The sequence below is a fragment of the Calidris pugnax genome, unplaced genomic scaffold (genome assembly GCF_001431845.1).
Source record: "Calidris pugnax isolate Ruff unplaced genomic scaffold, ASM143184v1 scaffold459, whole genome shotgun sequence".
Taxonomy (NCBI): Eukaryota; Metazoa; Chordata; class Aves; order Charadriiformes; family Scolopacidae; genus Calidris; species Calidris pugnax.
The window spans coordinates 951781-966807 of NW_015091670.1; the positions used below are offsets into that span (position 1 = coordinate 951781).

The following is a 15027-nucleotide window of genomic DNA, read 5'->3' on the forward strand; positions in this document are numbered from 1 at the left end:
ACGGCTCGGAGCTCCTCAGCCAAGACTTCCTTGCGAGCCCTGCCGGGGCTGCTCCAGAGGAGGTAGAAGAGGTTCGAGCAAGTATCTCCTGCATCTCCGGATCCCGGCCAGACCTGTCCCCGCCGCCGCCGCTCGGAAGCCCCTGGCCACCTGCCCGGGAGGAAGGTGGCCCCTGGGCACACACCAAGACCTGCTGCAGCTGAACAGCCTGCACCTCGCCCTGCCCAAGCTGCACCAAAGCCCCAGTCTCCCATCGGGGACCCCATCTCCCCTCACTGACTGCCCCACATCCCCATGCTCATGGGTCCCACCACGGACTCGGAGCAAAACAGCCCTGGGAGAAGAGGGAACCTTCTGGCATCTCCCCAGGAGCAGAGTGGGGACGGAAGGACCATCCCATCACCCCGAGGATGGAGGCAGCAGGGTCTGATCCTCACCCGAGGGTGACCCCTGGTCAGTGTGGGCTCAGGCAGCCCAGAGGTGCCTGGATGGCTCTTCCCCTTGCACTAAGCCATGTCCACCTCCCCGGCCTCAGCCTGTGTCATGGTGGGGACAGGCCATGGAGCTGGGCAGGGGACAGTCCCTCCTGCAGCACTTGGCCCTACTGCTCACCACGACGAGAGCCTGATGGGGACAATCCAGGCTGCACACACACCTTCCCTCCGCCACCACCTCCTGCCTTCCCTGCCTGCCCTGGCACGAACAAGTGCCCTGGGTACGAGAGAAGAAATGGAATCAGGTGGGGGTCGGTCTCTTCTCCCAAGGAACAGGCCATGGGACAAGAGGAAACGGCCTCAAGTTGCCCCAGGGGAGGTTTAGGATGGATGTTGGGGAAAATGTCTTAATGGAAAGGGCTGTGAAGCCTTGGCAGAGGCTGCCCAGGGCAGTGGTGGAGTCCCCATCCCTGGAGGGATTTGAAAGCTGGGCAGACGTGGTGCTGAGGGACATGGGTCAGGGGTGGGTTTGGCAGTGCTGGGTCCATGGTTGGACTCCATGATCTGAAAGGTCCCTTCCAACCTGGGTGATTCTACGCTTCTGTGACTCTATCTAAAACCTGAGAGGGTGAGGTCATGGAGGATGAGTCCTTCAAGCACCATGAGCTGCCTCAGCCTGGGGGGGGGGGGGCAGGGAAGGCGCTGCTGGGCCTGGCTCTGTCCCTGCCCTGCTTTGGGGTCTCCCTCCAGAAGCACCCACCACTGACTGCACCTGGGGACACAGCTGGGACCTGGGGCTCCCACGCGGTCTCTGTCCTGGCAGCTAAACCCAACCCATCCCGGGGTTCGGTCCCTGCTCCGTGGTGGGGTCTCAGCTCCCAGGGGGGCTCTCAGCAGGGACCCACATCCCACTGCAGCTCTGGGGAGCCCCACCGCAGACGTGCTGCAGCTGTGGGGGGGCCAGAGAGAGGAGGAAGGGGAGGAAGACCTCGCTGCCTCAGGGCTGCACAGCCCCGGGCCAAGAGGCCCATCGTTACTGGGGCTGGGCTGGTTATCACGTGGCTAAATAGTCCATGGCCACCCGTCTGGGTCAGCAATGTCACTCTGCTGGTCAAAATGTCACCAAACCACAGCTCCCTGGCTCCTGGATGTGACATCAGTCACCACAGCAGCATCCTCGGGCTGTCTGCACGGACCCCCCCTGCTGCCCTGCTGCCCTCCGAGCTCTGCCACCCCACCTCAGGTCCCCCCCTGGGAACAGATGGACACCCTGGAAAACCTGCTGCTGGCCAGAGGAGCCCCAGGGCTACAGGTCATGCTGCCAGGAACACACACACTCCACCAGACCCACACTTCTGGGGGGCTGAGGAGCACTAAGGGCTTCTTAGAGAGATGGCTCCGAGGAGATGGGCTGAACGTGAAGGTGAAGGTCTGCTCAGGGTGAGCGGGCTCTGGCACAGCCCCCCCAGCCCTGCTCCCTGCTGGCCTGGCACAGAGAGGAGGACAGTGATCAAGGAGCCTGACGATGAATCACAATTGGGAAGCGCCGTCCATACGGATGAGGAAGAGCCAAGTGACCTTGAGGGCTGCGGCACAGGAGACAGGAGAGTGACGGGGCAAGACACGGCGCCCTGCCTGGGGGGCTGGCAGAGAGCTCCCCACTGGGAGCGATGGAGGGGGAGAGAGCTCTGGGAGATCCCAGGAGAGGGGGACTGGGAGGCACCAACACAGCACGGCCTCTGCTGTGGGACAGGCTGAGAGAGTTGGGGGGGTTCAGCCTGGAGAAGAGAAGGCTCCGGGGAGACCTTGGAGCCCCTTCCAGTCCCTCAAGGGGGGCTCCAGGAAAGCTGGGGAGGGACTCTGGATGAGGGAGGGGAGCCCTAGGAGGAGGGGGAAGGGTTTGACACCAAAAGAGGGGAGATGGAGCTGAGCTGTGATTCTATGATTCTACGATTCTATGAAAGGCAAGAGAAACAGGCAAGATCCAAGATGTGTGTTTCTCACAGAATTAAGGGTGAATTCATGTCGCTGGGGGAGACACCAACACACCCATATTTGCAATGCTGAGCATGGTTCTGGTCACTCGTGTTCAAGAAAGGTGACCACGAGTAGGAATGGCTGCAGACACGGCAGCCAACGTGCCCAAGGCTTGTTTAACCCACCCGAGGTGGGACAGAGCGGGAGCTGCAGCCAGAGCCTGTGAAGGGAGAGGAGACTCCAGCGGAGGGTGACAAGTCCCTGCAGCACCCTGTGCTCCTCACCGGGGCGATGGATGCCCGAGGGCTGTCTGGCAGTGTGGGCATTGCCAGCAGTGGAGATGAGGGTCCCACAGAGACCCACATCATTGGCGAGGCCTCCCTGCCTCTCGGCAGTTTCTTTTAGATTTGGAGGTCTTTGGGACCCGGGATGTTGGCTCTTCCTGCTCCTGGGGAGTGGGATTGCTGGAGCCACAGAGGGATCAGCTCCACAGCTGGTATGTGCTTGCAGAGAGGAGACAGCTGGTGCCACAGGAGACCTCTCTGGGCATGGCTGGCCAGCAGATGTAGTCTGTAGGTCTGCTCTCCTCTGCAGAACATCGGGCTTGGCCAGTGCAATGGACTGTTGGCAACGTGCCGTTGCCTCTCCACGCCGTCAGCAGTGCTGCTCTGCCAGCCACGCAGATGGCCCACCAGTCTCTGACGTCCTCTCCAGCTCTGGAAGCTGACTTCATTATGGGCCACTGGTCCAGCTATTCGGTCACAGGCCCTTCACCCTGCTCCGAAGCCTGGTAAGTTCTTCTGGGTGTGATGGCTCACCCCAGCACCACATCCCTGCCAAGGACTTGCACGCTTTGTGCAGTGATGACACCTGCTTAGAGGGTTTGGTCCTGGGTCGCTGCTCCTCGTGACCGCAGGCTGGTGTTGGTGTGTCATGAGCTTTGCCTGAGGAACACACACCGACGGGGATGCAGCAGCTGAGGCCAAGTGCTGCCATGTCTCAGGGTGCTGCTCTCGAGGACTTCAGCTTTGTCAGGCCTCGTGAGTGCTACGGTGTCATCTGCTTCTCCTCTAGGCAACATCAAGTCAATGTAACTGGGGAGCTCAATAAGAAAAACAAAACGCTTTCTTCACTTTCTGCTTCTGGTGGTGCTCCAGCCGGGCCTTGGCAGACCAGCAGCCCAGAGACGGTGGGATTGCTGGTGGCCACAGGTGGCCCAACTCTGTGAGGTGGGACGTGGCAGCTCCGATCACCGTTATGGGGCTGCCTTCAAGCTTGTCTTCTCTGAACACCTGAAATGCAGGCTGTGGCAGCTCTCAAGCCCTGTACCGCAGAGCTCGGTGGTGGCAGTCTGGCAGCAGCAGGAGATGGGTTGTCCGGATTTCTTCTTCAGCTTAGCCAGAAAAAATTAAGTCTTTTGAGAGGCAGAAGACAAGGCCTGATTGGTGCCCACAGCACATGCCGGGACCTGACTGGAACCAGCAAAGAGGGAGGAGGGGTCTCAGGGGAAGCAGCCTCACAAAGAAACACCAGTCTGATGAAAAGGGAAGTTCTAACCCACGAAAGAGGGATTATGCATTTGTAGGACAGCTAATTAACCCTTCTGGGATTACTTTCACTGAAGGTATTAAAAAGAAGATTTCTTGAATGAGTCACTAATGGATGAGGATTCTTCCTTTGAACTCTGTATCTGGTCCAAATTTCTCCAAGGGTTGCAAAAGCGAGGACAGACCCAGCAACAGAGGAACACACCTCTAACTGCTCCAAAGAGAAATGCTCCCCTTCTCCTCGGCAAGTCTTTTGTGCTCCTGCTCTTGGCTTCCAGGTGTGTTCGTACCGGCCTTCAAAAGCTTCTCCATCACTATTCCTCACAACAGCACAAAGGACTCGCAGCCCGTGATGAACCACCTTCGCTCACTGGTGAGACATGAGACTGCTCTGGTGATTCTCCACCACCACAGAGCTCGGTGCTGTGCCCATGGCCAGGCTGTGCCTGAGGGCCAGGGCTGGAGACTAATCCTCCCTCTCCTTGCTTGGAATGCAGATGGACACTCTGGGGCCTCCTGCCTGGAATGGTGCATGCCCAGATGACAGGACACCTCTACAGCACCCACTTTGAAAAGATTTTGCCTTCCAGAATTGTCTCATGAGAACTGACCCTGACAAGTGGGGACGAAGGGGAGGAGCACAGAAAGGAAAGAAGGTCTCCCGAGATAGCTCTCAAACCAAAAATCAGAAGCACTCATGCTACAAGTCACTGTGGAAGTAACACAACCACCAAACAGGACCTACACTCGCTGGCACGGGGTGGATGCTCTCACGGTGTCCAGGGGACAGCAGGACTCCCCATCCCCATCCCTGCCCCAGCTCGGACTGACGGGCTCTGTTCAGATGAGTTTTCTCCCGGTGGAGAAGGTCCACGGGCAAGTTTTCAAAAGCTGGAAGGAAATACGCTTCTTCAGAGAACTTCCAGGAAGCCCTTTTGACCAGAGGGCCAAGAGAAGCCTGGTCAGGAAGGAGCCAGGAAAGCCCTTCTCTCCTGTCCTGGTTTCACCCGGGACTGAGTGAGTTTTCTTTCCAGCAGGGACCGTGTTTCAGATTTGGTATGAAAGGAGCGTCAATAACACATATTGGTTCAGTTGTTGCTGGGTGATGTTCATACCTCAAGGACCTTTCTCAGGTTCCCACAGAAGCTGGGGAGGAGCATGGACAGAAGGATGGAAGGGCCAGTGAGATGTTCTGTACCACAGACCTTGGGCTTGGTGGAGAAACGGGGGGTGGCCGGGGGGTGGGAGCGTGTGATCCCTGCTGGGATGGGCTGGGGAACCGACCATCGGGTGGTGGGAGTGACTTGTGCTGGGTTACTGCATCTTCCACTTTATCTTTACCATTATTATTTTCCCCCCCCTTTTTTTTTCCTGTTATTGTTCTATTAAACTGTCTTCAACTCAACCCACGATTTTTTCCCCCTTTCCTTTCCCCTCCTCTTTGCCCTCCCCATCTGTAGGGAAGGGGGAGAACTGGGTGGTCCTGGCTGGACCAGTACATGCCCCCCACGCTGTGTGTTCTGCCCAGTGACCCCCCCCCAGGGCAGCAGCCCCCTGCTCGGGCAGTGGCCGTGTCACCAGGAGACCAATGAGCTCCTCTCAGGGACCATTCACCAACCCTCTGCTCTTTCCGAACTACTGAATTTTGGCAAGAAATCTGTTCCTGGCTCTCAGAAAAAAGGATCCAAGGAGAAGATGAACTTGTCCCCATAAAGAAAGCCCACAGGGAAGAGGGTGCCCAGCAGCGCGTGAGGCTCATCTGAAGAACTACTGAGAACAAGGGTTTTCACTGAAGGCCATCTAATTTCCCACTTTCAATTTTTTTTCTCAGGACTCCACTAGCGCTGCCAGCACTTTCATTAGGGAAGATAAATCTAGCCCTTCTGAGTTCCTCCCTTTCACGGGAGAAAAACAATGGGATGCTGCGAGGGAACACCTGAAAAACGGCTACAAACAAGAGGGGTTAATTGTGCCCAATGTACTGTCCCTCCCGCAGGCAGCGCAGTGACTCCACCAGCGTCTGGGGGCTGGTGATGCTGAGGGAGCACGGGAAGGGCTCCTCTTCAGATGAACACAAAATCATCAAAAGCAGCGTGGCCAGCATGGCAAGGGCGGGGGGGGGGGGCTGCCCCTCGGCTCTGCTCTGGGGAGACCCCACCTGGAGCACGGTGTCCAGTTCTGGAGGCCTCAGCACAAGAAGGACACGAACTTATTGGAGCGGGGCCAGAGGAGGCCACGGAGATGCTGGGAGGGCTGGAGCCCCTCTGCTGGGAGGGGGAGCTGAGAGAGTTGGGGGGGGTTCAGCCTGGAGAAGAGAAGGCTCCGGGGACACCTTGGAGCCCCTTCCAGTCCCTCAAGGGGGGCTCCAGGAAAGCTGGGGAGGGACTCTGGATGAGGGAGGGGAGCCCCAGGAGGAGGGGGAAGGGTTTGCCCCTGCAAGAGGGGAGATGGAGCTGAGCTGTGGGGAAGAACTTGTTTGGTGGGAGGGTGGGGAGAGCCTGGCCCAGGTTGGCCAGAGAAGCTGTGGCTGCCCCATCCCTGGAGGGGTTCAAGGGCAGGTTGGAGGGGGCTTGGAGCAACATGGTGTGGTGGGAGGTGTCCCTGCCCAGGGCAGGGGGTGGCACTGGGGGGGCTTTAAGGTCCCTTCAACCCAGACCATTCTCTGATTCTCTGATTCTATAAGCAAACCAGGAGAGATCTGCTAAATTTTGTCACTCAAAGGGCTGTCACACTTCTGCATGGAGTCTCCTGAGCAGAAATACAGGTGGAACCTGCAGGCAGCGTTCGGCATGGAGACCTATGAGTCAGGCACCTTGGTGCTATGGATTCTGGTCTGCACAGCTGGGTTACCTCCAGCACCGCTCTGCTGTTCCTGGCACAGACAGCTCGGCAGCGCTGGACTTGTGCAGATGGTCTAATGTTTCCCGAAAAAGCTTTCATAGGGGTCAGAGACCTTATGAAGGGGCCTGGCGACTGCGCTGTGCAGCAGGAAGAAAGCTGATGGTTCCCAAATGCAACTGGCACAAGTGCAGTATAATGAGCTCGTGCCCCCCCCACAGAACAGCCCCACTGAGCCCATTCAGACCAGCCTGGAACCTGCCCGGGAACCCCAGGTAAACACCCCAAATCTTCACATTCTGCCCAGACAACATTTCCAGTGGAAAGGTCCACGTTTTGGGGAGACCTCCCTGGGATGGGCTCCCCAGTTGCAGAAGGCCAGGGAAGTGGTGGAGAGGGCAGAGCAAAGGGCTGCCAAGATGGTGAGGGGCCTAGAGCATCTCTGTGCTGAGGAAAGGCTGAGGGACTTGGGTGTGTTTAGTGTGGAGAAGAGCAGAGGGAGGGGGGATCTGCTCAAGGCCTGGCAATCCTTCAAGAGTGGTCGTCAGGAGGATGGGGCCAGGCTTTTCCCAGTGGTGCCCAGGGCCAGGCCAAGAGGGAACGGGCACCAACTGGACCAGGGGAAGTTCCATCTCAACACCATGAGAACCCCTCCAGGGATGGGGCAGCCACAGCTTCTCTGGCCAACCTGGGCCAGGCTCTCCCCACCCTCCCACCAAACAAGTTCTTCCCCACAGCTCAGCTCCATCTCCCCTCTTGCAGGGTCCAACCCTTCCCCCTCCTCCTAGGGCTCCCCTCCCTCATCCAGAGTCCCTCCCCAGCTTTCCTGGAGCCTTCCGTGTCAGCTCTCTCTCCACACTGCCTGTGGTGCAGAGAGCACTGGAGGCATCAGGAAGGTTGCCACCATCAGATGGTCACAGCTCATGGGGACCGTGCTCTTTGGCCCACGGAATCCAGCTCTTGCCCTCAGCTGCCCATCTCCTCATATTTATTAGCTCTGAGCTGTCTCATGCAAGGCACTCATTTAGCTTGGAGAGTTTCCTTCTAGTTCTTCACTGGCCTCTCCAAGTTCTATGTCCCCCAAAACCTCCATGTTTTCTGTGAATCATTAATTTTCATTAATTACAGCGGGTTTTATACAACTAACAAATCTATTAAATTAAATGGGACCCTGCTATAAAAAATCTTCCTGTCTGCTCTTAACCTTTTTTCACACTGAAAACCAACAAAACCAACAATCTACTTCTGCTCTTCACCGCTGGTATATTTTTCTCTGAAAAACACGCCCAGACCCAAGTCTTACTTCTTGCTCTGAAATAATTCCTCAATATTAATAATCCCTCTCCTACAGCTCCGATGCCCAGCTCCTGAGCCACAGCCTGGACCAAGGACTGCTGCCTTCGCTCCTGAGACAGGGCAGTCGGCAGGAGAGCACAAGCTCATCTGCCCAAGAGTGGCCTTCTTGAGGAGCATTGAGTGTGGAACAAACCCAGCTCCTCCAGCCAAGTGTCCTCAGACTCAGAACCTTCAGCTCATGTCCCATTGCGGTGTCCAACCACTGAGAAGACAACTGACCCCAACCAATCCTCTTGGAATAGTCTGTCTGGGGAGGGGAACGCCAAGGAACCCAAAGCATCCTGCACGTGTCGCTGGAGGTGCTCAGCCACCACACCCAAGATTTCTGTCCCTGGATGAGTGCAGACCCGCCAACGCTGGAGAAGTGGAAGACACTGGGGACAATGAAAGAGCCTGTAGAGGACAAACCTCCCTGCCTGAAGGCATGTGGACCACTGAGACATCTCTGCACAGGGACTGGTTAGAGCCAGAGCCTCCCCCATCCACGTCACACCACACTACAACACGGAAAGAGGGGAGAGATTTCAGTTTCTACATCTAAGAAGTGAAGTTCTAGAGTTCCTGGGTCTCCTTAGGATCTGACTTCTGTCTGCTAATGGCAGGAGCCGGCCAGGGAAGAAGTCCTAGAACTGGCACAGATTGAGCATCTTCCTTGGCTCTGGGGCTGACAGAGAGACGGGGGAGCTGATTCCTCCAGCTGAAGCAGAAGGTGAACACGTAGCGACCATCGGTGTGACCAGCCCAGCTCTGCGCTGCTGTTCAGATGTTCAGCCAGAGACCCTCATTTAACAATGCGAGTTTTTAATAAACCCTAATGCCAGATCGTGTAGGACCAGCTCAGTCTGCAGAGCCCACTCAGGACCCCGGGATGGTCATGCAGTGATGCGGCCAGAAGCTCCATGAGCACGGGAGCTACCCGTGGGAGAATGCTCTACAGCACAGCGGGAGAGAATGACTTTTAAAAACAGGAGTAAGCTATGAAGTTGGTGAAGCCATAACTTCCTACAAGCCCCAGCACGGGGTGACAGCCCCTGAACCACTCTGGGCTGAGCTGCTGTGGCTCCACCACAGGGGCAGAGCCAGGCAGGGTTCTGGCTGGAAGGAGACCCTGCGGGTACCATCGGGAGAGCCACGACCCACCACAGCAGGTCCAGGGTCCAGCCCTGGTCTGACCCTCGCAGCCAGCCTGGTGCATCACAGGGGGAGGGCAGGGTCGGGGAACACCATCAGGCACAGAGCACACCAACGATGGGACACGCTGCACGGCCCAGGAAAACGGACAAGCCCGGGGAAGGCGAAGGCAAGCGGACATGGATGGAAGAGGAGGCACATGTGTCAGGCTGGGAGATGGTGTGGACCCGACCGAAGCAACAAGGGAGGACCTGTCCATTCAGCTGTGGGTGCCTTCAAAGCAGGGTCAGTTCTGGGAAAGGATGAAGGGACAGCGGGGCATGAAGCTCTCTCACCTGAGGAGCATCTCAGACTGACCTGGAGGAGGCTGCACTAAGTTTAACGAATGATTTTCTGGATTCATGTCTAATCACTTTAAGCAGAGTATGAAAATCTACCCCAGAAAACAGTGGTGATTTCTGGAGAAGCCCCTTCCAGTCCCTCAAGGGGGGGGCTCCAGGAAAGCTGGGGAGGGACTCTGGATGAGGGAGGGGAGCCCTAGGAGGAGGGGGAAGGGTTGGACCCTGCAAGAGGGGAGATGGAGCTGAGCTGTGGGGAAGAACTTGTTTGGTGGGAGGGTGGTGAGAGCCTGGCCCAGGTTGGCCAGAGAAGCTGTGGCTGCCCCATCCCTGGAGGGGTTCAAGGGCAGGTTGGAGGGGGCTTGGAGCAACATGGTGTGGTGGGAGGTGTCCCTGCCCAGGGCAGGGGGTGGCACTGGGGGGGGTTTAAGCTGTGGCTGCCCCATCCCTGGAGGGGTTCAAGGGCAGGTTGGAGGGGGCTTGGAGCAACATGGTGTGGTGGGAGGTGTCCCTGCCCAGGGCAGGGGGTGGCACTGGGTGGGGGGGCTTTAAGGTCCCTTCAACCCAAACCATTCTCTGATTCTATGACTTGGGACTCTTCCTATGTCTTGTTCCCTGCTGGTCTCAGACGAGCTGGGGGAGGGCGGGCACATCTGTGTGTGCTCTTCCATTCCAAATTCCCTCTGGGAGCCAAGAGGGCACATCCCTTCTCCTGTCACCCCTGGCGGTGGGCACCGCATGGGCCATGGGGACCTCTGGGGACACCCTGCCTGTGTGGGAGAGCAGGGGAACGCGGCTCCAGGCACCTGCATGGTCTCACTGTGGGCAGAGAGAGCAGCATCTGGGGCTCGAGACCCCCAGGAGGGTGCCCTGGGGCTCGGGCAGGGCCGAGGCAGCGTGGCCGGACACGGGGGGCTCAGCGGAGCCGCCATCGCTGTCCTTCAGAGCCAGCTCCCCTGAGGATCTCACCCACAACCAGGGCCTGAGCCCGGGTCCCGGCTCCGCTTCCTGCCCGGTGCCAGGGCCGGGAAGCAAAAGCTTTGTATTTTAGGGGACAAATTGTGGTGCAGGGGAAAACCGATCCCAGTCTGCAGCGAACGCCTGACCCTTGGCGCAGGGAAGGAGAGGGGAATGTGGCCCAGCGCTGTTTCAATGGTGGTGACAGAGAAGGTTAATCTCCAGGGCCAGACAACAGCTAATTGCACACAGGGAGGTAACGCCGTGCCCCCAGCCAGCAGCGAGCACTCCTGTGCCTGAACCCACGGGGCAGAACTGAGTCTCCTCGCTTGTGCGCCCTAAAAACCCCCTGGGCTTCCAGCTCCACACCTGCCTGGGATGTAAATGCAAAAATGTTAAATGGTGCTCAGCAAAGCAGGGACCTGTGAAGGCCAGCATGGATTGGGGATCAGGTTCATTGCTGATCCTGTTGGACCAGAACAGAAACTAACCCTGATGACCCCAACTCTAACCTAATCCTAACCCTAACCCTGACCCTGACCCTAACCCTAATGACGCTAACCCTAACCCCTAACTCTAACGACCCTAATCCTAACCTTAAGTCTTATCCTAACCCCTAACCCTACCCTACCCCTAATGACCCTGACTCAATCCCTAACCTCCTGACCTTACCCTAAACCTACCCCTAATGGCCCGAACCCCTAATGATCCTACCCCTAATGACTCAAACCCTATTCCTACCCTAATCTTAACACAAACCCAAACCCTAACCCCTAACTTTGCCCTAACTCTAATGATGCTAACCCCACCTTAACGATCCTACCCCTAATGACCCTAACCCTACCCTAACGATCCTACCCCGAATGACCCTAACCACCTAAACCTACCCCTAATCACCCTGACCCCTAACCCTACCCCTAATGACCCTAACCCCTAACCTAATCCTAACCCTCAGCCTTACCCTAACCCTACCCCTAATGACCCTAACCCTACCCTTCCCCTACCCCTCCCCTACCCCTGCCCTGCCCTCTTTGGGCAGCCCTGTCCAAGGCTCCCAGCCCATCGGCAGCGCTGGCCCCTTGCCGGGGCTATGCCTGGGGCTTGGGACTGGGGGTTGGGGCTGGTGGCCAGGACTGGTGGCCGGGGCCGGGGGCCATGGCTCAGGGGCCAGGCAGGGTGGCTGCAGCTGACGCTGGGAATGGGGCAGGGACACCGGGCGCGGGTGGAACAATGTCCAGAGCTTTGACACAAAGAGTGCTGTGCAGCCGAGGGGAAACATCAGCTGACGGCCAGGGTGGGCCAGACGGTGCTGGACGGGAGCAGGCACGGCCATTGTCTGAAACGCCGGCTCAGCGGCACGGGGACCGGCCGGCTCCCATTCAGCACAGCCAGCCACCATCCCCCGGCCCCGTCCGGGCAGCCTCCTGACGGGGCGGGGGCTGAAGACGGGCTGGGCAGGCGGAATCGGCCCCCTCCTACGCCATGGGACGAGCCAAAGCCCGCAGTGCCCGCAGTGCGGCCGAGCTCCCCCGGGAGCGACCCCGACACGCGGACGCTCTGCGACAACCAGCGACAGGACTGAAGGCATGGAGACACGGGCGTATGCGATGGCATGAGGACCCCCTGCCGCCCACCACAGGCAGATGGACCACCGTTTGCTGTGCAGAACCTGCACCCATCTCTGTGCCCAGCTCCGGCCGGAGCAGCACCCCATCCCTGCCCGCACCTGGGGGCTCCACAACCACCCTGCGCTCCACCAGAAGGACCGAAGTGGGGCCAGATGGCTGCTGAGTGCCCCCCACCTCTGCTTTAACCAGCCCGTGCCTCAGCCCGGGGCTGGAGCAGAGCCGGCCCCTGGGGAAGGTGGCCGGGGAGCCGTTGGCAGCCCCCACCGACCCAGCGGCATCGGGCAGGAGGAGTCTCCTAGCGCTGCCATCCTGCTCTCCCGGGACAGGCCCCGTCCGGCTGGGCACCAGGAGGGGTGGGCAGACTGGGAAATCCAGCACTTGGCAGAAAAGGACAAGTAAAAAATCAAACATGAGACTGCCCAGAGCTCTGCGCGGGCTCCGGGGTTGGGGTCACACGTGGAAGCGACAGGGATGTAGCAGCTACTGTCATAACACTACGGGAACAGAGCACCAGGACGGACGGACAGACACGGAAGAAGCACAACCGGGAGCACGGGGCTGGCCATGCACGCTGGGGAAATTCACCTGGTGGGCACCCAGGCAAAGGGCACGTGCCACAGCTCCAACCCCCCAGTGCCCATCCAGGCCTGCAGGTGACCTCTCAGTGAGGGACAGGGACCCTGCCACTCAGCCCAAGTGACCCCGTGCAGATGGGAATGGCCTCTCTCGGGGTCTCACTGCCTGCTCCAGCCTGGTGAGTGCCCACAGCTCCTCAGCCACGGGCCTGAGGAGGGATTCCAGCAGCTCTGGTGGCTCTGGAGACCTGCTGGGGACATGGCCAAGGAGCTCTGCCAGCAAGGACACTGAGACCTCCTGGGGACATGGCCAAGGAGCTCTGCCAGCAAGGACACTGAGACCTCCTGGGGACATGGCCAAGGAGTTCTGCTGACAGCAAGACCTCCTGGGGTCATGGCCAAGGAGCTCTGCTGACAGCAAGACCTCCTGGGGTCATGGCCAAGGAGCTTTGCCAGCAAGGACACTGAGAGCTGCTGGGGACGTGGCCAAGGAGCTCTGCAGCAAGGACTGCTCCAGTGGCAGTCATTAACCAGTTCAGGAGAAGTGGGGAGGTCAGTTTTCTGTACCCTGACTTTCCTACGCTGTCCCAGGTGAACACTTGTCCATGGTTTAAGTTTGTGCCAACAGTGACCCCCCCTGGGGACATAGTATGTCACCTGCTGTGGGTCACCAGGCTGGAGCTCCTGTGGTCCTGGGGTGCCTGCTGGAAGGCAGCAATGTGCTCTGGTCTCCTCCAGACCCTCTCCCTGTGGGGCAGCTGAGCCCCAGTTTGGGATGGCTGCATGATCCCAGGGCAGCAAGAGCCCAAGGTGCCACCTCCTCTGCCTGATGGGAGTTTTGCTCCAGACGGTGACCGAGGGACACCCTATGACTGGGAAGTCACAAACCTGCAGGGAAGGGGGAGCCTGGTGCATCGACTGCACAGGGGGAGCTGCTGGGGCTCAAAAGGGGACATTTCCACCTGGGGTGGCAGCTGGCTCAGACTCCCCACCCTTGTGGGGTCCCTCCTCACCCTTGATGGGTCCCTCTGCACCCATGATTGGGGTGAACCCTCACCCTTGCTGGGGTCCATCTCCACCCATGCTGGTGTCCCTCCTCATCCATGATGGGGTCTCTCCTCACCCTTGCTTGGGTCCATTCCCATCCTCGCTGGGTCCCTCCTCACCCTTGCTGGGTCCATCCCCACCCTTGCTGGTGTTCATCCTCATCCATGATGGGGTCCACCCCCACCCTTGCTGGGGTCCCTCCTCACCCTTGCTGGGGTCCATCCTCATCTATGATGGGGTCTATCCTCACCCTTGCTGGGGTCCATCCTCATCCTTGCTGGGTCCATCCCCACCCTTGCTGGGGTCCTTCCTCACCTGTGATGGGTCCCTCCCCGCGGGGCTGAGTTTTGCCAAGGGGACCCTGCCCCTGCTCAGCCCTTGCTGGGTGTCCCCCTCCCCAGGCAGCCACACCGGGAGCCCCCAGTCTCATCCGGGCCGTGGTGGGAATGCCATGGAAGCCCGAGGGAATTTCCTCAGTCATCACCTAGGAGCAGCAGCACAGACATCACAGCACGGGGACACGGACATGCTACCGGGACACAGCGGGGCGGGATGGGACGGGGGGGGTGACACTCACATGCCAGAGCAAGCCCCGCCGCCCGCTCTGGGCCAGCCGGGGCGGCGGGAGAGCGGGGAGCGGGTCGGGGGGAGACGAGGTGAGGCTGCTATGGGATGAGAACATGCTCACTTACACAACTCGCCCACCCTCCGGAGGCCAGAGGCGGTTCTAGACAGAGCAGCGCGGACATGCAGATGGAGAGCAGGAAGAGAGGCAATGAGAGAGAATGTTAGCTCCGGTCCGGGACGGCAACAAGACGGAGAAGAGCGAACGGACTTCGTCACGGCAGGACCCCGGCCACCTCGCAGGCGCCTCGGCAGGGCCCCCCGCGCCGTGGGGACAGGGGGGCTGCGGTGACACGGCCCCCGTGGTGGGGACGGCAGAGCCGTCTGGGGCGGGGGGCTGAGCCCCGGGCAGCCCCGGGGAAGGGGGACGCGGGGAATGGCCGATGGCACGGAGCTCCGGCTGCTGCGGACCCCGGGGGCAGCGAGGACACCCCGGGAATGGCCGACACGGGGGTCTGGGGGCCAGCGGAGGGGGGGACGCTCCGCAGAGGCTGAGGTTCCGTTCGTGTGTTTGCCACGGGAAATGGGACACTCATAATCGCATGGATTGGACAGCCAAAGCCTGAAGGATGGGA

General features: G+C 59.3%; 1 protein-coding gene across 1 annotated transcript in view; it reads right to left on the reverse strand.

Annotated features, from left to right (window-relative positions):
• Window positions 1-15027, reverse strand: part of SHANK3 (SH3 and multiple ankyrin repeat domains 3) — a 323589-nt gene that overhangs the window by 705 nt on the left and 307857 nt on the right. The gene's annotated exons all lie outside the window — the stretch shown is intronic.